Source organism: Plecotus auritus (genome assembly GCF_963455305.1).
Source record: "Plecotus auritus genome assembly, chromosome: 5".
Lineage (NCBI taxonomy): Eukaryota > Metazoa > Chordata > Mammalia > Chiroptera > Vespertilionidae > Plecotus > Plecotus auritus.
Genome location: NC_137776.1, coordinates 82,410,652 through 82,433,364, shown reverse-complemented (window position 1 = coordinate 82,433,364; position 22,713 = coordinate 82,410,652). Strand labels below are relative to the sequence as shown.

Below are 22,713 nucleotides of genomic sequence, written 5' to 3'. Positions count from 1 at the left end.
TAAAATTTTTTTATTTGGAATTCGGCAGCTGGACTCAGGTTAGATGATCCCAATTTTGCTGGCAACATCCAAAGCATCATAGTCAGGAGCCAGTCGAACATATGCCTTCTTCTCTCCATCAGGCCTGATCAGGGTGTTGACCTTGGCCACATTAATGTCACAGAGCTTCTTCACAGCCTGTTTGTCCTGGTGCTTGTTGGCCTTGGCATCCACAATGAACACGTGTGTTGTCTTCTATCTTCTTCATGTCTGACTCCGTAGTCATGGGGAATTTGATGATGGCATAGTGGTTAAGCTTGTTTCTCCTGGGTGCGCTCTTCCGAGGATATTTAGGCTGCCTTGGCAGCCTTAGTGTCTTTGGCCTTTGGAAGGTGGGTGACAGGTGGATCTTCTTTTTTTGTGGCTGTGGACGCCTTTCAGCACTGCTCCCTTTGCCTTCAAAGCCTTTGCTTTGGTTTTGGCTTTGGCAGGGGCAGGGGCTTCCTTTTTAGCTTTTGGTGTCATCATCATAAAAAGGTCCTCAAGACTTTTTGTAAAGAAATGGTTTTCTACACTTTGTTTAAAGGAACTGTTCCTTCCCATCAAAGAACTTTACTGTCACAGGAAATGTGCCTATTTCCTTGTTGTTCATATTTTTGAATTCAGTTGTCCCTTAGTGTCTGCTGGGGATTGGTTCCAGGATCCCCCTCGGATACTAAAATTCTTTGGAGCTCACATCCCTTATATAAACTGGGGAAGTATTTGCATATAACTTATATTTGCTTATGGGTTACAGCAGGGTGTGCCTACACATCACTTAATTTGCATGGATTCAGTAGTGCTGGGCATGTGGCAAGTTTACAGGTTTTTTGGTTTTTTTTTTTTGAACTTTTGGGATTAAAAAAAATATTTTCTATCTGCAGTTGGTAGAATCCATAGATTTTAAATCAGTGGCTATGGAGGGCTGACTGCATGTTCAAACAAACCATTTGAAAAACACAGTATTTAAGGTTTAAGTTCAGCTGTGGCTAGAGCAAGCTACGCATGTTTCATGTTCCAGTTGAGGTAATTGTCAATAGTTCTGCCACTGCAATGAGGAAACTGAGGTGCAAAGGAAACTTGCACAGGGTCTTGTAGCCAGAAGTAGTGGAGTCAGGGTTTAGATGTGGATCTTATTGATTCAGAGCCTGGTTCTTTTCACTCTGCCTTCCTGCCTCAGAAATGATAATGGCAAAACAAAATGAGAAATGGTAACAGAAAAACTTAAACTAATGTAAAATCTCTCTGCTTCTGCCAAGGGGATGGCAAACTAAACATTGCCTGTGGAGATTGATTGCACTAATGGTCCTGATGAATGGCCTTCCTGGGTCCATACTCTTTACCTTGTAACTGTGTAGTCCCCTCTCCTCCCGTCTCCTGCCACTGGGATTGGCCATGTGGCCTGCTTTGGCCAGTGGGGCATTAACAAATGCCCAGTAAACAGTTCAGAAGAGTGTAGGTGTTTCTAATAGTCTCTTACACAGCTGGGTGAGTTCTCCAAGATCCCTGCCCTGAGAACATGCCCAGACTGGCCTCGTGGGGAGGTCTGAGAAACACTTGGGGATGAGCCAGGTTGCCTCAGCCGAGGCCAGACTTCCAACTGAACTGTCGGCTGCTCAAAGTCTCCTGAACTTGTCTTGCCCAGGTCAGTGAAGCCAGATCACCAGAACCACTCAGCTGACCTGTAGAGTTATGGCAGTAATCAGTGATTGTTGTTTTAAGCCACTGAGTTCTGGGTAAGTTTGTTATACAGCAATTGTTAACTGATACACAGCTCTTGTCAGATATTTCAATAGCATAAGAAATATTTTAGTGTCCTTTTGAAGATCATTTTGGACTACTTGTAACTAAATATTCTTATTAAATATGTAATTTAAAAAATATTCTCTTAAGATTATACTGTAGGCTCAAGAGCGTGCCCAATATATCTAACCTCCCCCCTTTTTTTCTTAGTATGAAAGACCTTTAAATTCTTTTCAGTTTCAGTCCAAGGAAGACTTGTTTTCCCTTCTCAGACTTTTAGAAATAAGGCGAGCCCCCAAATCCGGGGGTCATGGTAGAACACAAAGCGTACTCCGGAGCCAGGCAGCAAGGCATAAGGGTGCTTGCACACTGAGCGGGCGGCCCACTCGGCTTTTTAATCCTTATACGCATGTCCTGTCCCTTACTCTTGATTGGAGCTTAGGCTCACAGTCTTTCACGATTGGCTAATTTAAAGGAAGGCGTTGACCTTTGCCGTTTCAAGATGGCGGCCCCCAGGGAGGTGCAAGTCATGCGGGCCAAAACGGTGGCTGCCAAGTCACCCGAGCCAAAATGGCGGCTGCCTAAACTGTTCTTTGACAGAAAAGATTACTTGTTTATTCTCGCAAAACTATTTATTATTTCTAATATAGTGATGTTTGACCCCCAACCTGCAGTAGGAAATGGACTCAGAACTCACATATATACATGTACAGCAAGAAAAGTTCATGAAACAGTTCCTACCCCTTATACCTCTGATGTTTTCTCTTCGGTTTCCTTTATGTCAGAAATGCTGGTCAGGAGTCACCACTGTGGCCTGTTACCCGCTTTGTAAACGAAGTTTTAGCAGAATACAGCCGCTTGTTCTCCTTGGTTGCTTCTTGTGGTCCATGCTGCCTTCCAGGTGCGGGCAGAGCTGAGCAGCTGTGACAGCTTATCCGCCGACAAAGCCCGCGTGCTCATCAGGCTCAGGAGCACAGGTCTCTGACCCTCGAGCTTAACTGAGTCATGACCCCTGTGCGTGGCGACCCGCTGTTTAGAAGACTGTTAATTCTGTTGATGCTCCTATGGAAATTACACTGTGTAAATCTGGCAGCTGTGAAACTAAACCACTTCCTGTGTCATCCTCAAACTTTCTTGTCTATTTACTTAGATTCAACAGTTATGTTTTTTGCTATTTAACATTGTCCCTGATTGGCTTATATAGGAAACTTCAACAGTTATGTTTTTGCTATTTAACGTTGTACCTGATTGGCTTATATAGGAAACGTTTCAAGCCAGTCTAAAATGTCCCATTATAAGTAGTGTTACCTCCCCCCAACCCCATTTTTCTCATTTAATTGAGGCTTTCTTGTGGAAACTAGCAGGAATTAACAGGGACACACATTCTATTCAAGTGCTAATTGTTTATTCATTAGGTTCCAGCGGAGCCCTTCTTTGTGACCTAATGGAGTCCATTCCTGGAAGAGGTAGGGAGAGGGTGTTCCTGGCTTCTTTTAGAACACCTTCTGGCAACTGGTCCTTACTGTCACATTTCTGAATCCGGGTGGTATTCTTTCCGAGTATAATAAGGTTTAGAGACGTTAGATCATGGACTTTTGGGGTTGGAAAGATGGGGAAAAATTTCTTTTTTCCCACTCAGGCCTAATCGGGCCCTTCGAGGCCAAATTTCTATAGCACCTTAATTTCTCAGACCTGTCAGGAAAGGACAGCAATCTTATTTATGTGTGGTGACTAACGAGATTGATGAAAAAGAGCGAAGGCAGCAAAGGCTTCAGGATGATCTGTTAATATCTTTCTAGAATCTGAAATGCCAGGTGAAGAATGGTCACTGGCCCACTTATTTATTGGTAGGGAGAATGGAATGAAAATACGGGCTTCAGGAACAGCTTGAAGAGCTTAGGTGCTGTCTGAATAAGGGAGGCTCTTTGACGTCAGAACAGGTTTTTCTGGGCATTTCCTGTGCCCACTGCCCGCCTAGGTTAGGTGGGCCAGCCCCTGTAATTAATAAGGATGCCCTGGGTGCTGGCAGAGAAACCTGCCAGAACTTGCTTCACACAAAAGTGGAGAATTCACATTCGGGCTCCTGGAGAGGAGCCAGGAGCTGCCTGTAGCCCGGCCTGGCGACTCTGGGAACCCCAGGAATCCCCTTGGCTTCCTTTTTGCCTCCATCTGTCTGGCTGCTTTGTTCTCCCTGACTCCTTCTGCTTTTCTTGTCCCAAGGGCTGAACTCCTGGAAGGCTCCTTGTTCCTGGGGAAGCCACCAGGGAGCTCTAGTAATGCCAGTTGCATTTCCTGGGGAGTGTCTCCTCAGTGGCCCAGCTGGATAACACCCAGAGTGGGGCAGAATGTGGGAACTGCACCATGAATTTGGCTTGTTCTGGGAGTCTTATGGGAGCATTTTAGAAATTTGTGGAGCAGTTTGGTTGTCGGTGCTTGAGGGGCACTACTCACATCTATTGGGTGGGGACCAGGGATGCTAACCATCTGTGATGGCTAGAACAGTCTTATACCCCAGAGTGTTCCACTGTTGCAGGAGGAATTAAAGGGCCAGATTTCCCAGACACAAGTGGGAGTGAGGTTCTTAGAGTACCACTGAAATAAGCATTCTCCGAAGCCCCCACGGGAGGAGGGGGTGTGGGAGAAGGCTTTATTTGGCTGAGGTTACATTTCTTGGGTTGCAATGGCCCATTACCCCAAGCCAGCCTTGAAAGAGGGGCAGCTGGGAGTTCAACAGAGCCAGAAGCAGGGCCAGTGTCCAGAGCTTCCATTCCATGTTGCAGCCGGGTGTGGTTCAGCATCCAAGCCAATTACAGCCCATTAGTCTATTGTGTGGAGTCCAACATGGCCGTGTGCCACGTGGGCGCAGGGAAGCACATCCCTGCCACAGGAGAGCAGGAACCCAGCATGCCAGAGGGAGAAGGCTAGAGGGAAATTGCTTTATTTGGAAGTTTAAATACTCAGGTTCCCGCACTTGCAGTGACCACGCCTATTCTGGCCACTGATTCGCTTCGAGGTGTGATTGGTGGGCAGATAGGTAGGCCCCTTCCCAGGTCACTCAGAACTTACTGGGCATGTGTCAAACTGCCTTGTCCAGTCCCTTTCCCCATCCACCAGCGGGGAACAGACTTGGAAAGTGTTAAATGAAACTTTTGGCAAAGCTGCATAAATGGCATGCCTGTATCTAGTCTTCCCTTTCCTCCTTTCCTGATAAATAATAATCAGGTTACTACAAGGACATTACCACTGTGAGATGGTCATGGATGAAAAAGAAAACTGGTTTGTTACCTGTACCTGCAGACCTCACTTACACATTAACAAAGACCACCCATGCCATCACCACCTCACCTGTGTCAGTCCACACTTACACCATGTTACATTTCAAGTACAAGCACCTAATGACCCCATCATATCTTCTACATTAGACTTGCCCAACGAATTGCAAATTGAAATGTGTGTTAGGTTTGTTGTAAATTATTTTCCTTTTATTCTCATTTATGTTACTCTTAGGGCAACAAATTTATATGTTTGAAATTGCGTTTAGGAAGTTTTTCTAAGAGTTTGCTTTCAGATAGTAAAAGAGTGTTAGAGGTTTGCTATGAGCCTGGGGCTTTGGCCTGATACAATTTAAAACTCAGAGCTCAGGGGAAGTGACTTATAAGTTCCCCTTGGCTTGATGATTCAGCCGATTTAAACACTCAGTACTAACAAGTTAAAAAATAAAAAACTGTGGCTCCTGCATTGGGTGCAACTGACAGAAAAGTGGAACAGAGATGTTGGCCCCATACGGCAGACCCTCTCCCATCCCATGCCTGGGCTGTGGCTCCTGCTGGGCAACATCATTTGGAAAAATCCTAGGAGTAGGGGATAAAACCATATTATCACATGTGTTTCATAGGCACCACTTGGTAGGGTTCAAGGGGGATCTGTAGGCTTGTATGGGAAAATATTACACCTTGATTTTTATTCACCTCTAACAAAAATCGAGCAATTAACTTTTGAATGTTGACCACAAATCACAGTAATGTTAGTGTTGTCTGTGACTCTGTCACCAATAGAAATTCGACATTTTATGTCACATCATAGGTGGCTAACAGATATCTTGAAATATCATGACTTTGAAATTATGGTGGTTATTATACCTGTTACTAGATAATGTTATTTAATGCATTGCCAAGTAAGCATATGTGTTACTATATCACAATTAAAAAATATTTTGATCACAATTAAAAAATATAAAAGCCAAGCGACTGAACAGCGGAACGACGAGAACGACCAGACGACCGGTGGCTATGACGCGCATTGCGGCAGCCAACTGGCACAATCGGGGGTGGGGCCAGCCCTGCCCCAAATTAGCACCCCCACCCTGATCACTGAAGTGTGACCTTCAGTGATTCTAAGTAAGTAAAGGCTCTCCAGCCTTCAATGACCAGGAACCTGAATGATGAGTGATCAGAGGAAAACTGCTCACGGTCTGGGCCGAAAGTCAGGTGTCCAGGAGAGGTGCCCAGCACAACCACCATCTTCCTGCATTCTCTCTCCACTGCTTACTACCAAAGGGGACAGCCACATCACACCACGGCCTCTTTTTAGAGGGTTTGTCAGCAGGGAACTAAACCGCATTACCTGTCTAGGGAGAGGCTTAGAAACGGAAGCTGTAGCCCTAACCGGTTTGGCTCAGTGGATAGAGCGTCGGCCTGCGGACTCAAGGGTCCCAGGTTCGATTCCGGTCAAGGGCATGTACCCTGGTTGCGGGCCCATCCCCAGTAGTGGGTGTGCAAGAGGCAACTGATCGATGTTTCTCTCTCATCGATGTTTCTGGCTCTCTGTCCCTCTCCCTTCCTCTCTGTAAAAAAAAATCAATAAAATATATTTAAAAAAAAAAAAAAAAAAAAAAAAAAGAAACGGAAGCTATAAATGTCCCTGACACTAAAGCGCCTTTGAAGCTTCAACTCATCTGAAAGCCAACAGCAAATGTGTATACACCCTGCAAAGAGCTTTGACACTAATAACTCCCCCTGGCTGGCCCTGCCCCTGATATCCCCCCTACCCCTCGTTTGGGGGTGGGCGGCTGGACCCCACCCATGCATGAATTCGTGCACCAGGCCTCTAGTTTAAATATAATTGACTTCCTCTGTATTCCTATGTATTTAATTTTATGGCTTAGAAATCCCGAGAAGGGCCTGGCTAGTGTGCTCAGTGGTTGAGCATCAACCTATGAATCAGAAGGTCACAGTTTGATTCCTGGTCAGGGTACATGCCCAGGTTGCAGGCTTGATCTCCAGGGAGGGGCATGCAGGAGGCAGCAAATTGATGTTTCTCTCTCTCTCTCTCTCCCTCTCTAAAATCAATAAAAACATAAAGTCCCGAGTAGGGTCCATAGGCCTTACCAGTGTGCCGAGGGGTCTGTGACACACAGTCTTAGAGCAGGATTTCAGAGTGCTCTGGTCTGGACAATACACCCTCCACTGCTGCCCTATCTCTTCTGTTAATCGGGGGCCGACCTCCTCCTGACTTGGCCTGTCCTCAATACTTCCAGGTAACAGTGGAGGGGGTGTGGGCTTAACTCTAATTGTTTTATTTCCTTATTGGACCTGGTCTAAGCATTGAGCTTGATTAATCCTTGGTTCATTCTCTTATTATGCACGAGGAGGTAACGTCAGAACATTCCTCCTGGAAGGCTGTATTGATCAGCACAAGGTACATGATGTGTTTAAAGCCAAAACATACTGATTATCTGAATCCTAGACAGAAGTGTGATTTCTGGTTCAGTTTTTCAAGTGGAGAAAAACCGCAGGAAAATTAACAATATACAGACAAACTTCTCTTTTCCTCTTCTATGTTTCTGAGTTACACAATCACAAGAACTCTAAGAAATACCACATTGCGCAAGAAATATGTTGCACACACAGCTGCGGGGGTGTTTTCCTTGCTACCATGGGTGTGAGGTAGAGGTAGATAGCTCCATAGGTGTGTATTTCATCCTGGTGGTTACCTTGCCCACAGTGAGTCCAGCTGGAGGGTGCTGTGCTGTATCTGTAGTCGGATTTCTGGGATAGGCATTAGCCTTTTTTCTCTTTCTAGAAACTTCTGTTGATGGGAAGTGAGTTTGCCACAGAACAGCCCCCTCTGCACTGCTCCTTGCTGTCTTCTGGGCGTGGAGTTATGGCTGGGTGGCCATGTGCATCGCTTTCCTCTCTCAGCGTCTAAGTCTATATTTAGAGCATGGAAGTGCTGACCATTTCCTTTCTGCTTCTTTAGTAGTTGGGCATGGAGAGGGATCTTCATGCATTCAACCTGTATTAATAGGAACAATATATATTTTTTTCATTCTTTGTTTCAAAAGATATACTCAAGATTGGAATGGAACAGTTTGAAATTTTTAACGTCCATTTTTTCTATGGGGCTTATTGATTGTCTTTCTTAACGAGTCAAAGCCATTCTTTTAAGGTTGCAGGAGCAGCCCCATTATATTGTTACTGCTCATGTCAGACTAAAGGGAACATACATGTGTTTAACAAGCTTATCGATGAAGGACAGCATCTCTCTTTTTCTGTTGCTTCCTGAGCTGCTGATTGCTTTACATACATACAGTTTCATGTACAAGACTGTAGGTACTATTTGGCCTAATTTAAAAAATATATATATATTGATTTATTTCAAAACAGTAGAAGGGGAAGGGAGAGAGAAAGAGAGAGAAACATCAATGTTTTGAGAGTACTACTGATTGGCTGCCTCCTGCAGCCCCCTACTGGGGATCGAGCCCACAACCTGGGTATGTGCCCTAACCCAGAATGGAACTGTGACCTCCTGGTTCTTAGGTCGATACTCAACCACTAAGCCATGCTGGTGGGGCTTTTTGGACTAATTTTTTAAGTGAGATACTTCAGTCCTTTTATGGAGAAACTGTCCTATCATAGGATTGGTAAGGGCAATTTTTTTTTGGTTTGGGAAAGTAAGACATTTACAAATTTATTGGCTGAGGGGTGATTATTTCACTCAGTTTGAAGGATGTCCTACCACTCCCCCTATTCTGAGCCACGGTCACGTGATCTACCTTTCATAGGGGTTTGTTTGGTGTGAATTTTAATCTTAATCCTACCTTTGTGGATAGAGTATAGGTGCTTACATATCCCTGCACAGAATTTATTGTGCAACTGCTCGACACAGTAGATCCCATTATAATTTTATAGACCATCTCACAGTGAAAGTGGATACTGGTCCTGTCTTCAAACTGGCAGTCAACTGTGAGGACCTCACGTGCAGAGGAACGCTTTTGCCGAAAATGGATCTCTGGAGCACATAGCTAAGTTCAGGGGAGTCCTGGGCACTCCTGGGAGCCATGCCTTGAGTGCACTAGTTCCATGCTAATGACAGCCCTGTAAATTAGGTTTCCATTGAACAAATATGAAACTGAGTTATGGAAAAGTGTTTTGTCTGCAGTGACTCATATAATTTTAAGGTGACCACATAATTTATCATACAAACCTGAACACTTTTGAGAGTGAAAGGGGGTAGTAATGATTATGCTGGGATAACAGGCATAAATGGGGCTATATGGGCCCTTGCCAGGTAGGTCAGTTGGTTAGAGCGTCTACCTGATACACCAAGGTTGTATGTTTGATCCCTGGTCAGGGCACATACAAGAAGCAACCAATGAATGCATAAAGAAGTGGAACAACAAATCAATGCTTCTTATTCTCTCTCCCTCTCCCTCTCCCTCTCCCTCTCCCTCTCCCTCTCCCTCTCCCTCTCCTTCTCTCTCTCCCTCTCCCTCTCCTTCTCCCTCTCCCTCTCCCTCTCCTTCTCTCTCTCCCTCTCCCTCTCCTTCTCCCTCTCCCTCTCCCTCTCCTTCTCCCTCTCCCTCTCCCTCTCCCCCTCCCCCTCTCCCTCCCTTCCTATTTTTCTAAAAATCAATCAATATTTTTTTTAAAAAGGGGGATATATGGCCCCTGTACTGATAAGGTGCAGATTGGGGGCTTCACTCAAGTCTCTGATTCCAAAGCCTGCCTGTTCTCTATGAGATGCACTAGATCGGGCTGCCGTATTGCAGATAAATTGGTAAGACAGATATTGAATATTGAATAATCTTCTGAAGACGAGTTCTGCACTAGGTATAGAGACAAAGAGAAATGCCTCTAAGGCTAAAGAAAAGTTGACTTTGGCAAGAGAAACTTCTACTAGAGATCTTTCATATAAAACATGGAAAGGTTTTTTTGGGGGGAAGGCAGATGGTTTTACTTGTCCTAAAAAACAGTTTCCATTTTTATTTAAAAGAATGAGTCTGCATTTATAAGAAAGATAAGGTGAGACTCATAAAGTCTCATATCCAGGGAGGGCAAACATGTTCATAGCCAGTGGCTGTTACAATATAAATTGGTAAAATGTATTCTTTATAGCAAAGGGTGTAGGTAACTTACGGCCCCTGTTTTTAGCACTTTGTCCATGTCCATGACTGGCCGTCCGTCCTATCAAGGCTGATTGCGTGGGGTAATCACTGCTGTGAGCTGTTAAGGTGAGGGCCCTGGGACATGTCGCATTCCCTTCATGGACAGTCTGGCTTGTGATCAGCCTCTGAGCCTCTGTGAGCCTCAGACGCACACCTGTGAACACACCCAGCAGAGGTGCAGACAAGATAGGTGAAGCCCAACCATGGGAAGTAATAAAGAACATCACACGGCACTCATGCCAGGGTTTACTTGTTCACTGCGGCATGTTCTCTTGCTGCCTTTGAGGCCAGTTGAGGTGTGAAAGCAAAAGTTTCCCAACAGAGCAGTTTCTGTAAAGACGACACCTCTAAAAACGTCCTGCTGGGTTGCCAGTCATCATCAAGTCAGCGGTGGCAAAGAATGACATGCCGTACTGTTCATTCAAAGGCCATGGTTGGAAATCTGCAGCAAGCAGGCGATGGTGGGAGTTATGTGTTTCTTGGAAATTTGGGATTTGGCTTTTAATTGTGAGCTGTTACTGGGCCTTTATTCTACACCCAAGTTCCCTGGGACTCTGCCTTCTGCAACCTGGAGCACCTAAAAGACTAAATTCCAGAGCAGGCCAATGAAACTTTCTGGGAGATGAGAAGCTTCCCCCATCAGGGGGGACCAGTGGGACCTGGAGAGGGACTACACCTGTAATTTGTTTGAACTACTCCCTGAAGAAGACAACACTCTCTGGTTGTCTTTTTGAAGGACGAGAGTTTCCTAGGAAATAAGAGAACCATAGGCCATGAGACAGAGAAAAAAACAAAACAACAAATAAAAACAAAGCAGGGTTGGAGGAGAGGCATGAGGAAAGGCAAGGGCCTGGCAAGCAGCAGCCTTTTTGCTGTGGAAATGAGGGACCGTGGAAGATGCAGAGGAGTGGTACTGTCTTGGGTAACAAGCATCTTCTTGGAATAGGGCAGGACACAGCTGGGAAGTCAGGAGATCTGGGAGCTGACACTTGCCCTGCCATGAACCGCTTTGTGAGCCTCTTTCTGTTCTGCAAAAGTGGGCGAGTTGGGTCAGATGGTGTCTAGCATGACGTGCAGCAATGAAAGGCTTAGATGCTGAGCCACTAATCCTTTGTAGGGCTCATCCGTGTGGCAAAACATTTGCTGAGTACTTATGTGCCAGGCATAGTGGCACAAAGGTGAATGCAATCTCCGACCCCCACATCTAGGGTAGGGCCCTGTTGTAAATGCTCCCATTGTTGTCTGCATTGGAGGGGGTTGTGTGATTCCATTGATAGGAAATTCCCAGAATAGGTATATCCAGAGGCAGAAAGCAGGTCAGTGGTTGTCAGGGGCTGGGGAAGGAGGGTGGGTGGGATGGTTCTGGTTTTGTTTTGTTTTTGCGGGGGCGGAAGTAAGAATGTTTTGGAACTAGACAGAGGTAATGGTTGCACAATATTGTGAATGTACTAAATGCCACCTTATAGTACACTTTTAAGGGTTAATTTAGTGTAATGTGAATTTTACCTCAATAAAAAACACTGGAAGTGGGAGAAGTGGGCAGGAAGTGATGTGGGTCACATCGGGTGACCAGGATTTTCTGCTTGTTCCCTATTTCCTTAATTTTCATCATCTCCCAACACCTTACTGTTTTACTAGAATGTAAGCACTGTGAGATTCAGTTCTGTCTCTGTCCTTGGCATGGCATCTGGCACATAGTGGGTGCTCAGTAAATGTTGGAACGAATAGAGGAATGGTTGAGTGGATGTATGAGGTAGACGGCCAGGCAGGCTCCTGGAAATAGAGGGGGAAGGGGCGTGGATTTGGAATCGTTGGCTGAGGAGAAAGGGAAATGGAGCTGATTGAGAAGAATACTAGTAAGCCTCAGTTCCTGATGTTGAAAGACCTTCAATGACGTCACCTGGCAACAATGTTCACGTGGTCACTGTATTCCCAGGTCCTGCTGAGCTGCCTGAGTGCAGAAGAGAAGGTAGACTGAGGCTAAATTTGTTGTGACAAGTTGGGGATTTTGCTGGGTGATCATGATGGAAAGACAAGAATTAGGGGGGAAGAGGGTATTGATAATTATTGATTTGGGGAGTAAAGGAATCTGGGAGGGATGGGTTGTGGACCCCAAGAAAATGGACAGAAATGATGATAGGACTCTTAGGCAGGAAGAACAGGCCATCAGTGCCGGGAGTGGAGACCCGGACCGCTGATCTGGAGAAGATGTCAGGGATGTGACTCAAGTGAAGGTGAGGTCATTGGGCTCCAAGTGGTCACTGGGGTGCAAGCCCTGATCAGTATGGGAAGAAAATATGAAAACTTTAACTTATGTTTATTTTATTTCCCGTGAAAATTAAGGACTTAGATTTTAGTAATATTTACATGTTTATCAGTTTAAAATAAGTTGACATATATTAAAAGTGCACACTCACTAATGAGATGTGTGACCACAGCAGTTTGTGAAGGCGCCTGGTCTGGGAGATTGGACAGGTCCTGGATGACATCTTGGAGAGTGATGTCACCTGGGAGAGCAGGTCACATGACTTGCTCAAACAGAAGCCCTGTTTCTCCTAGGTCTCAGTCACTGTCTCTTGGTTGACCAGCTAAGAGTACCTTCCAGAGGGGACATAAGTCTGGCTCATTATACTCTGAAGATCACCTTTAGACAGTGATCACAAACTGCCTGCTGAATATTCCTTGTAGAACTTGAATACTCACCAGTGTCAATATTTTTTGGAATCCATCCCCATACCCACACCATTCCTATTTTTCTGTTGTTGTTTGTTTACTTTTAAAATTGGTCCTTTATTTTCCTCTTCTGACTTCCTGTGTGTTCACTGATGTCCTCCCTCTCCACCTTCTCTCCCCTTGCCTCCGAGAGATTATCTAATGGGGCAATCACATGAAAATTATGAAAATTGTTACCTCGAAAAGTTTTTTTTTTTTTTTTTAAGTAACTTGGGATACCATTTACCTGAACCTTTAAATTGGAGCTAAAAGTAGCTCACCAGATCTGAGGAGTGAGGGGTAGCAGAAAGCCTGGTCCTTAGCCAAGACCACCTAGCTTCCAGTTCTGACTCTGTTGCCAGCTGTGTGCTTCTGGACAAGTTGCTTAATCTCTTTGACATTGGTTTCATTTTAAAATTGGGGAGGTGAGTCGTGGCCAGTGTGGTTCAGTTGGTTGGGCTTCAAACTGAAAGTTTGCTTGTTTGATTCCCAGTAGGGGGCGTGCAGAAGGCAGCCAAGGGATGCCTGGATTTCGCATTGATGTTTTTTTCTCTCTTTCTTAAATTTAAAGTCTTTAATAAAATAAAATAAAATTGGGGAGGTGATTGATAAAATTATGGGGAAAATTGAAGGAGTTAATGATGCATGTGAAAGTCTCTTAAATTTGCTAGGACTCAATAAATGCCATTTCTTTCTCCTTCTTGACACTCTCCCATCTTCACCCCACCCCCCCCCCCACCCCCGTAAGCACCAATTTCTTCTTACATTTACCTCTTGTACATCTCTACCCTGGTGGAAGAGACAGATGAGAACAAAGGGTGAATTGCTGAGACTTCCTGTTGGGCTGGTTTAAAGATGTCCATGATGTTGGTTAGCCTGCTTTTTGCTCTTTTCCTAGTGAGGTCTCTTTTGTGGGTTCCTTTCCCCAAGCTTTCCTCTGTTTTAAGAAGAGTTTGGGGCATCCTAAGTTTTGTTACAGTGTTTGGTTAATGTTGAAACAACTCATTCACTATGAGCCTCCCCACCCCATTAAATGCCTTCAGGAAGAGCTGACATCTTAGGGATCTGAAAACAAAATGATGCCACCCCCTGCCTCCTACCCCATTTCCTAAGTAAAGGAAATGAGTTCTGAGAACATTTTGAATCAGAATGTTTGAATAGGGTCATTTCAAAAGCCCTCTGTGGTTATGGAATAAGAACCTTCGCATTTGAAGATAATGATGATGTTAGGGCTCCTCCCCAACCTGATTTCGACTTCACATAGTCCAGGCTCCCGGATTGCTGGACGCCTGTCTCCACAGTGGGGGTTTCTTTCCTCTCTGGGGACTGGCCACTGCTTCTTCCCAGCCATATGCCCGCAGGCTGGGTCTGACCCTGCCATTCTCTGGCATTTCATGAGTAATACCACTCCATGAATGGAGAGGAATGGAAGAAGTTTAAAAAGTCATTCTGGAGTCTTTAGAAAAGTGTGGCCATGAATAAAAATAGGCCTTTGAGTTACTTAGCTCTGTCTGTTGCTAGGATAAGTGGGTGTGGTCCTTCCCCACCCCAAGAGAAAATGTTATTGTTTAGTTAAAAATAACTACAGGCATACATCAGATATATTTCAGGTTAGGTGCCAGGCCACAGTAATAGAGTGAGTACAGGCACACCTCACAGATATTGTGGGTTTGGTTTCAGGCACTGTAATAAAGCAAGTATTGTAGTAAAGGAAGTCTTAAATCTTTTTGTTGGGGGAGGGGTCTTCAGCTTGTATTAAAAGGAAAATCTGTGGAGCACAATAAAGCAAAGAGCAATAAAATGAGGTATGGCATCTCCCCCCCGCTCCCCCCCTCCCCCCAGTGATTCTATAACATCAAACTCTGTTTTGAGTTCTGAGTCATTTTTGCATGAGTGAGCTGGGACACTAGTACAGCATGGATATGAGCATTAGAATTAGTCCAGGAAAAGAGCCTACCTAGCACTGTACCTGAAGTGTAATAGCCACTCAGTACATAGTAAACGCTGTTTTAAATTCACGTCAGAGAAAGGAGCATTCAGGTTCTATGCAAGCAGCCTAGCACTGTATGAAAGTGAAACAGGAATTTTGGGGGTGAAATAGGACAGGTTTAGGAAATTTTGGAAATTAAGGGGACCATGGAGGAAACACAGGGCTACAGAGCAGCAGAAGGTATATTTCCATAGAATGAGGGAGCTGGGAACAGCAGAAGGTCTATATTTAAAAAATCAAGGGAAGGAAGCCCTTCATCCAGAAGGAGAAGAAGAAAGCCCAAAGGGAATAGGAAAACAATAAGGAAGGAGGGGAGGAAAACCTCACATGTCCCATGTGAGGTTCAACCTTTGAGCCCAGGAGTTACTATAGTAACCAGTCTAGGGGAATAGTGACCAATCAGAGGGGATATCAGGGCACCAGTATCTGCAGCCTTTATAAGACACTAGTGGCCCAGTGCACGAAATTCGTGCACATTAAAAGGGAATTAATTACAGGAAATATTTTAACATTGCTATTTGCCCTTCCTCTATAATAGAAGTGTCAGAGATGAAAGAAAATTAGTAAAATGTATATGAAAATCTTCCTCCTGTCAGAGTCTGGGGCGCGCCACGGGACCCAGAGTCAAGTCCCCGCCCACCAGCACGCACCTCGAAATCTCACGAGACCCAGACTCAGCAGGCCCCACCCACATTGGGCAAGATCCAGACCTGGCCGGCCCCACCCCCATCAAGACCCGCCGGACGGGGGGCACAGCCTCAGGTCCCCCGGCCTGGTGCCAGGGCGGGGGGCATGGCCTGAGGTCCTCTGGCACCAGGGTGGGGGGGTGTGCCTTAAGGTCCCTTGTCAAACTCTGCCGGGTGGGGGGCATGGCCTGAGGTCCCCCATCAAGCCCCACTGGGCGGGGGGCACGGCCTGAGGTCCCCCGTCAAGCCCCACTGGGCAGGGGGCGCGGTCTGAGGTCCCCTGGCCCGGCGCCGGGGCAGGGGAGGTGCGCCTTGAGGTCCCCTATCAAACCCCGCTGGGTGGGGGGCATGGCCTGAGGTCCTCCATCAAGCCCCGGTGTGGGGGATGCGGTCTCAGGTTCCCTGGCCCGGTGCCAGGGCAGGGGGTGCAGCCTCAGGTCCTCCACCCCGGCCTAGCGCCACGCAGCCTCAGTCCTGCTGATCACTCATTACGGGAACCCTGCCTCTGCTGTGGGTGCAGCCATCTTGTGTTACGGGAACCCTGCCTCCCCTGTGGGTGCAGCCATCTTGTGATGGCGTTACGGTGTGAGGGTCAATTTGCATATTACCTCTTTATTATATAGGATAGGAAAAAGAACTCAGTGGACCCTTTTGCCCCTCCCTACTTGGGAGTCCATTCTGTGGGACTCTCCCTCTCCCCATGTGGGAGTCTGTACTTGTTCTTCAATAAATCTCCACCTTTGCTACACCACTTTCTGTCCGTGGATTCATTCTTTGATTCCGGCGGACAAAGAATCTGGGTTCCAGTCCAAAAATTCCGTATCAAAAAGGAACCTATTGATTAAGCAGTTAGAAAGTTTCCCAAAACCTTCTAAATCCCGAGATATTGGCACTGATGTGACAGATGTCTTGAGGCAGATAAAACAGCTGAGTCTTTTTAGTGGAAGGAACAGGGATCTTTTCACACAAAGTAGCACTTGAAAAATATTGCTGTAATTAAGATATATACAGGGTAGTTAGTTTTCAGGAAATGCAAATTTTTCATGTCTTGAAGGAGCCTTACAGAGTTACTTTAAAAAAACAAACAAACAAAAACCAGCCTCTACTGGAAATTAGCATGCGATAGGTTGCCATTCTTTTCCTTCCCTCTGCTGGAGGTCTTTCACCTGGTGGTGGGCTGAGCTAGTCCTGGAACTTGGCCCTGACACACCCTCTCCTCCTCCCTCTACACCTGGGAATCTGTCAGTTTGAATGGGGAAAATATTCCATCTTTTTTTTTTTTTTTAATATATATTTTATTGATTTTTTTTACAGAGAAGAAGGGAGAGGGATAGAGAGTTAGAAACATCAATGAGAGAGAAACATCGATCAGCTGCCTCCTGCACACTCCCTACTGGGGATGTGCCTGCATCCAAGGTACATGCCCTTGACCGGAATCAAACCTGGGACTCCAGTCCGCAGGCCGACACTCTATGCACTGAGCCAAACCGGTTTGGGCTATTCCATCTTTTATGTACAATGAATTCTAATTGGAATTTGGCATTTTCTTTAGCTATGAATGTAGGTAACAAATCAAATTAATGCTAGAAGTATCTTGACTTTGTCACCAATAAATCCATATCACATTAAAGTTTCCACAGATGTCTTCACATATTATTTACATTCATTATGACTTCAGGACAATGGTACTTTACAGAACTACTTTTAGATCTTGTTACTTGGTGTATTAATAAAGAAGCACTTGCGTTACCATACCCAATAACAATAGTGTGAAAACTACGGGTAAGTATAATTTGTTTGCTTTAAAATGATTTGTTTTACTTTGCACATTAGAAAACAGTATTTGGAGGAGGCGACTAGGGCAGTGGTTGGCAAACTGCGGCTCGCGAGCCACATGTGGCTCTTTGACCCCTTGAGTGTGGCTCTTCCACAAAATACCACGGCCTGGGCGAGTCTATTTTGAAGAAGTGGCGTTAGAAGAAGTTTAAGTTTAAAAAATTTGGCTTAAAAGAAATTTCAATCTTTGTACTGTTGATATTTGGCTCTGTTGACTAATGGGTTTGCTGACCACCGGGGGCTTCACCTGATTGGCAGTGGGGTCTTTGGCATACAAAAGGTTAAAACCTCTTCACCCTCTTTAAATTTTATCCTAATGGACTAGGACTCACCCAGTGGCTCTCAACTCTAGCTGCCTACTAGAATCACCTGGGGGAGTGTAAAGACTCCAACTGCCCAGGTGATACCCCAGACCACTTAAAGCCAAATTTCTAGGGTTGGGACCTGGGTGATTCCAGGTGAGTCCATGATGCAGCTAAAGTTGAGAACCATTGGTCTATATGTTTAGGAAAACCAGCCTACTTCTCTCTTCCTCTCCTTCCTGATTTCTTAAATAAGAAATTAAGTTTCATGCTCATGGTAGAAAATTCAAACTGTACAGAAGAGCACAGACCTCTCACTGTTCTAAAGATAAGTTTTCGATGGTACTTACTATTGCCTAATATAGTGATAAACAGTCATTGCAGACACACACATCCACACATATATCCACAGTAGGATTCTATTATGTACTTTATACTATATAGACACACTATATATGTTTTTGTGTTTTTTTTCAATTGTATCACAGAGAACTTTGTTAACTAATTGATGAACTAGGTTGGTCCTTGAGATCAAAATTCTCTTTCTTTGGTGTTTTTGATTTGCTTAAAACTAGAGAGCCTGATCTCTCTAGGCCCAATTTAGAAATAATTTGGAGACCGTGAGTCCTTATTTCCCTCCTTTAAGAACTTGTCACTTGGTGAATTAATAAAGAAGCATTTATTAATTAAATGGAGAGGAAAGAATAGCATTAGGAGCAGTCCCATCTGGGGTATGGGGCTCCGGGCAAGTTGCTTATCCATGTAAACTTCTTTGAATCTGTGTGCCCATTTGTCAGATGGAGTCAGAATGCTTCCTCACAGGGCTGCTGTGAAATGTGTGCAGGTTGGTGACGGGTAGCTGTCATTGTCCTTCTTGCAGGTTGTATTCCCCCCAAAGGAGCTTGGAATGTTGCTTGGACCCCTGAGTTTGTTTTTGGTTTTGTTTTTTTCCCTATTTGTATGCAGGTAGCCCAAAGCACAGAATAAGTTTTTAACAACATGACTGTGCACTTATATGGACAGTGGACCTTAGGCCTCAGGATCTTTTGGCTGGATTAGGAGTTGGATTCAAGGCCTCACTGTTGATGAATTAGTCTTATTAGTTCTCTCAGCCTAGTACTTATAACAAACGCTTAGAAATGCTCCCATGTGCTTATTAACTCACATCTTTGTATTTCATCTTACTTGCAAAAGCAATTATGCTCAGAGTGAGAGCCAGTGTCAGAGCTCCTGGCAGGAAACAGAATTCACCCCAGATGGTTGGAATGAAGACTAATGGAAGGAACAGTTATAGAGGTGCTGGCCAGGCACCAGGGAGCTCCCAGGGACTAACAACAATGGGAAATCAGTGCATTTTTAGGGCTGAGGGGCAAAGGGAGGAAATAGAGTTACCGGAGCCCAGTGAGATCTGGAACTGGAAAGGTGCTGTCCAGCAGGAACTATAGTCAAGAATGGTGCCCAAAGACATGGCACCCAAGGAGAGAGGGAGCCGGAGAGAAATACCCTGACCTTCCTTCTTTCTCTGGTTCCCTACTGGGTCTCTGGTTGGCTGAATGAACCAATGGGAATCTAGAAGGCAGTGGAGCCCAGGTGAGTGGTCCACAGGTGTCAGCTGGTCAGGGCACAGAATAGGACTGAGTATCATGGGGGTGGGGCAGACAATAACCAGGTAACCCCAGCAGAGAGGCTGTTGGATGTCAGGATTGTGTGAAGGGCCTGGCGAGTGCTGAGCACAGTAATCACTGTTTCCTTCCCTCACCTCCTAGGGCTTGAATGGCAGCTTATTTACCCCTGTCTTAAAGAAGCAATAGTGAGGCCACTGAGGCAGAGAAAGAAGGAGAAAGAGCTTCACCTACTAAAATACAAACCCTGAATCAACTTCTGCCATGGTTTTCTGAGCCCTGGCCCTCTCGGTGTCTGTGCAGAGCAGCCCTCTGTAAAATGTCCTCTAGTTTGTGGCTGCTACTGGGCTCCAGTACACCAAAGACATGGAGATCCAGTTCAGAAGGCATTAATTTGGAAGTTCCCCCTCCTTTCTCCTGCCACTCGGGCCAGGAGGTTGCTAGTAGTCATCTCTGGCAGCTGGGACACCACACATGCTGGAGTTGCTCACAGGCTGCTCTACGTGGGCCTCGGCCTCTCAGGCTGCTTCCTTAATCTGAGCCTTTCAATATATTTAAAAAGTAAGAAGATGTATACAGTATTGGGTTTAGAAACACCATAGGTAATTGTAAATGTTTACATGTGAGAACTGAACGTTTTTGAGCACAAAGAAACATAGAGTACTCATGCTTTTCATAAGTTAATTATAGGAGGTACAAAAGTGTGGAGACGGAACACAGTATAGGTGGTGCGGTCTGGAACTGGGATGTCAGTTCAAAGCTACATGATGGCTGTCTCCTGTTTTGACCCCATTTGTTGTATCTCTGAGGCTCTGTGACTTCATTGGGAGAAAGTACCAGAAGTCCGGACCTGAGGCTGTTGTGAACTGGGCTCTTGCCAAATGTACACCCCACTCCTCCATGTTCTGTAGACTTGGATTCTCGGCGCCTCTATGCTTTTTCAGACCCAGGTTTGGAAAGATTCAAGGTTGGAGTATGTCTTCATTTTACACAGGTGTCAGCCTGATCAGGCGAGTGAATGAGTCTTGTTGGAGCATCTTGTGAGAGAGTGGTCCAGCTCACTGCTGCAGTGACAGCTTTTCTTTCTGTCTCCAGATATTGACATTTTAGACCAGCGGTTTTCAACCAGTGTGCCACAAGAATTTTTAAAACATGCAATGCACTGACCTCTTCTCCCTTAGATTGTCAAATTAAAAAATGACAACAGCCAACAATAGCCGTCCGGTGAGAAAGAACAAAATTATACCTATTTTTTGGTCAGGTTGGCAAAAAATACATTTTTTGGAGTGCTGCAGAATTTTAGGAATTAGTCTATGTGCCATGCGATGAAAAAGGTTGCAAATTGCTGTGTTAGATCACTGCGAGTTCATAGACTTTGGAGAATAAGTAAATGTAAACTCAGTATCTTTGATTTTTTTTAAAATAATGAACTGTCTGTTGAGAGATTTGGGAGCCAGAGACTTGGCCGCTGAACATGGTGAAATATGTTTTATCTCCATGTTACATGCAGATATGATTGAGACTATCTTAGCTGCACAAAATGAGTATGATTTGTCATGTGCCTTCAGCTGTGTATCAGCTGTGCATTAGTAAAACAAGACAGTGATTTGTTTTTGTTTGTTTGTTTTTTTTGGCTTTTAAAGTAACATTTATTTTTTTAAAGTTAACATGCATATATAGGAAACTGAAAAACACAAGCCAAGAACAAAGCCATCCATAATCACAAGCAGTTTACAGTCTGACATGTCCTTCTAAGTCCTGTGTATCTACACAACTAAGCTTCCATTTTTATGTAATTAAGATGGTACAGCTTTCTCACACATCATGAACATCTACCATTTCAAAGTCCCAAAGCTATGAGTATTTTGATAACCAAAAATACCCTACACCAACTCAATCTGGAAGAAAATGTAATCCTGCCTTACTTGGTAACAAAAATTTCATAAAGGACAAAAATAGCAACAGACCTCTAGATAAAAGATATTCACAAAGTTACAATTAAAATAATGCGTTCCCTTAATGTTCCATTAAAAATGAGACCCAAAGCAAGAGTACACAAAGTATAATGCTTCTAAAATATTAGCAAGGAGGCAAGTTTTGACTGAAGTACTTAACAACACATTCATATAGCACAGCCTAAAGAGATGCATGCACATCAGTGGTTATCACCACAATGGGAATATGAACAAATCCACACATACCCCTTGCATGAACAAGTCCTGATGTCCATTTATAAGATGGTTCAACAACTCCATGTCCAAGATGCCTCTTTTCTAACAATTATAATAAAAAGATATTTAAAAATTGGTTAATTCACTAGCTCTACTTTTTATCAGACATTTTCACCTCAGGACATCTAAAAAGCTCCAATGTTGCAAAATAAAGAAAGAACCTTGTCCACAATAAACACAGGAACTTTACAAAAATGCATGTAGACCTATAGTTATAACCTAAAACTTTCTTCTAGGTATGGAGATACTCCCAAAGAGCCCTTCCCTTCACCCTTCCTTTTCTCCCTCCTCCACCACTTCAGTGACTAAATATAGGACCACCTGGCTCCAACAGGTGGATTAACAAAGACATCCCAGAAGACAATCCTTCCTAAAAACTAACAAGAGGGCTTTTATAAAGGGATTATTTTACTACCTCTACTTTTAATATACTTTGGGCATTAAGACTTGTTTATCCTTGCATACACAGCAATATTTATTAATATGCACAAAAGTAACAGCTAGAGGCCCGATGCATGAAATTTCTGCAAGAGTATGCCTTCTTTGCCCGGCTGCCAGCACCGGCTTCCCTCTGGCACCTGGGACCCAGGTTTCTCTCTGGCCGCTGGCACTTGGGACCTGGGCTTCCCTCACAGCCCTGACTTTGTCCAGAAGGACGTCCAGTCTAATTAGTATATTACGCTTTTATTATTATATATGGTTAGGTAATTTAATTTCTCTCAAGACTCCTGGGCACAGAACCCTTTTTTCTGTACTTCCTTCCCTTGTGAACAGTCAGCCTACTCTCCAAGACATCAAATTTAACAACTCCATTTCTCAAATACCACCATTCCTATGAATTAACAGAAAAAAATGCTTAAAGGGAGTCACTTTAACTCTTTTAACATATGTTGTGCACTTTCAAACATCTAGAAAGACTAGCCATCTCAAATAAGGATTTAAGTTTGATTAAACTGCATAAAGGCTATAATCTGAAAGTGTCTTCTGAATAGGAAGGAACTTTCTGGCCTAGAACCCTTCCCCTTCTCATCTCTATCAACAGAGTGGACAATATAGTAAGCATCTGTAACGCTTAGAGGGGATTTTAACAATTTTACTTCTCATGTTTTCAGAACAGTCCTTCTTAG

At 44.5% G+C, this 22,713-nt stretch overlaps 1 protein-coding gene and 1 pseudogene across 4 annotated transcripts in view; one reads left to right on the top strand and one right to left on the bottom strand.

Moving 5' to 3' along the window:
- MGAT5 (alpha-1,6-mannosylglycoprotein 6-beta-N-acetylglucosaminyltransferase) overlaps positions 1-22,713 on the top strand; it is a 409,267-nt gene that overhangs the window by 8,689 nt on the left and 377,865 nt on the right. The window lies entirely within an intron of this gene.
- Positions 40-519, bottom strand: LOC308248877 (large ribosomal subunit protein uL23-like; annotated as a pseudogene). The gene has a single exon. The product of its transcript is annotated as a large ribosomal subunit protein uL23-like (transcript).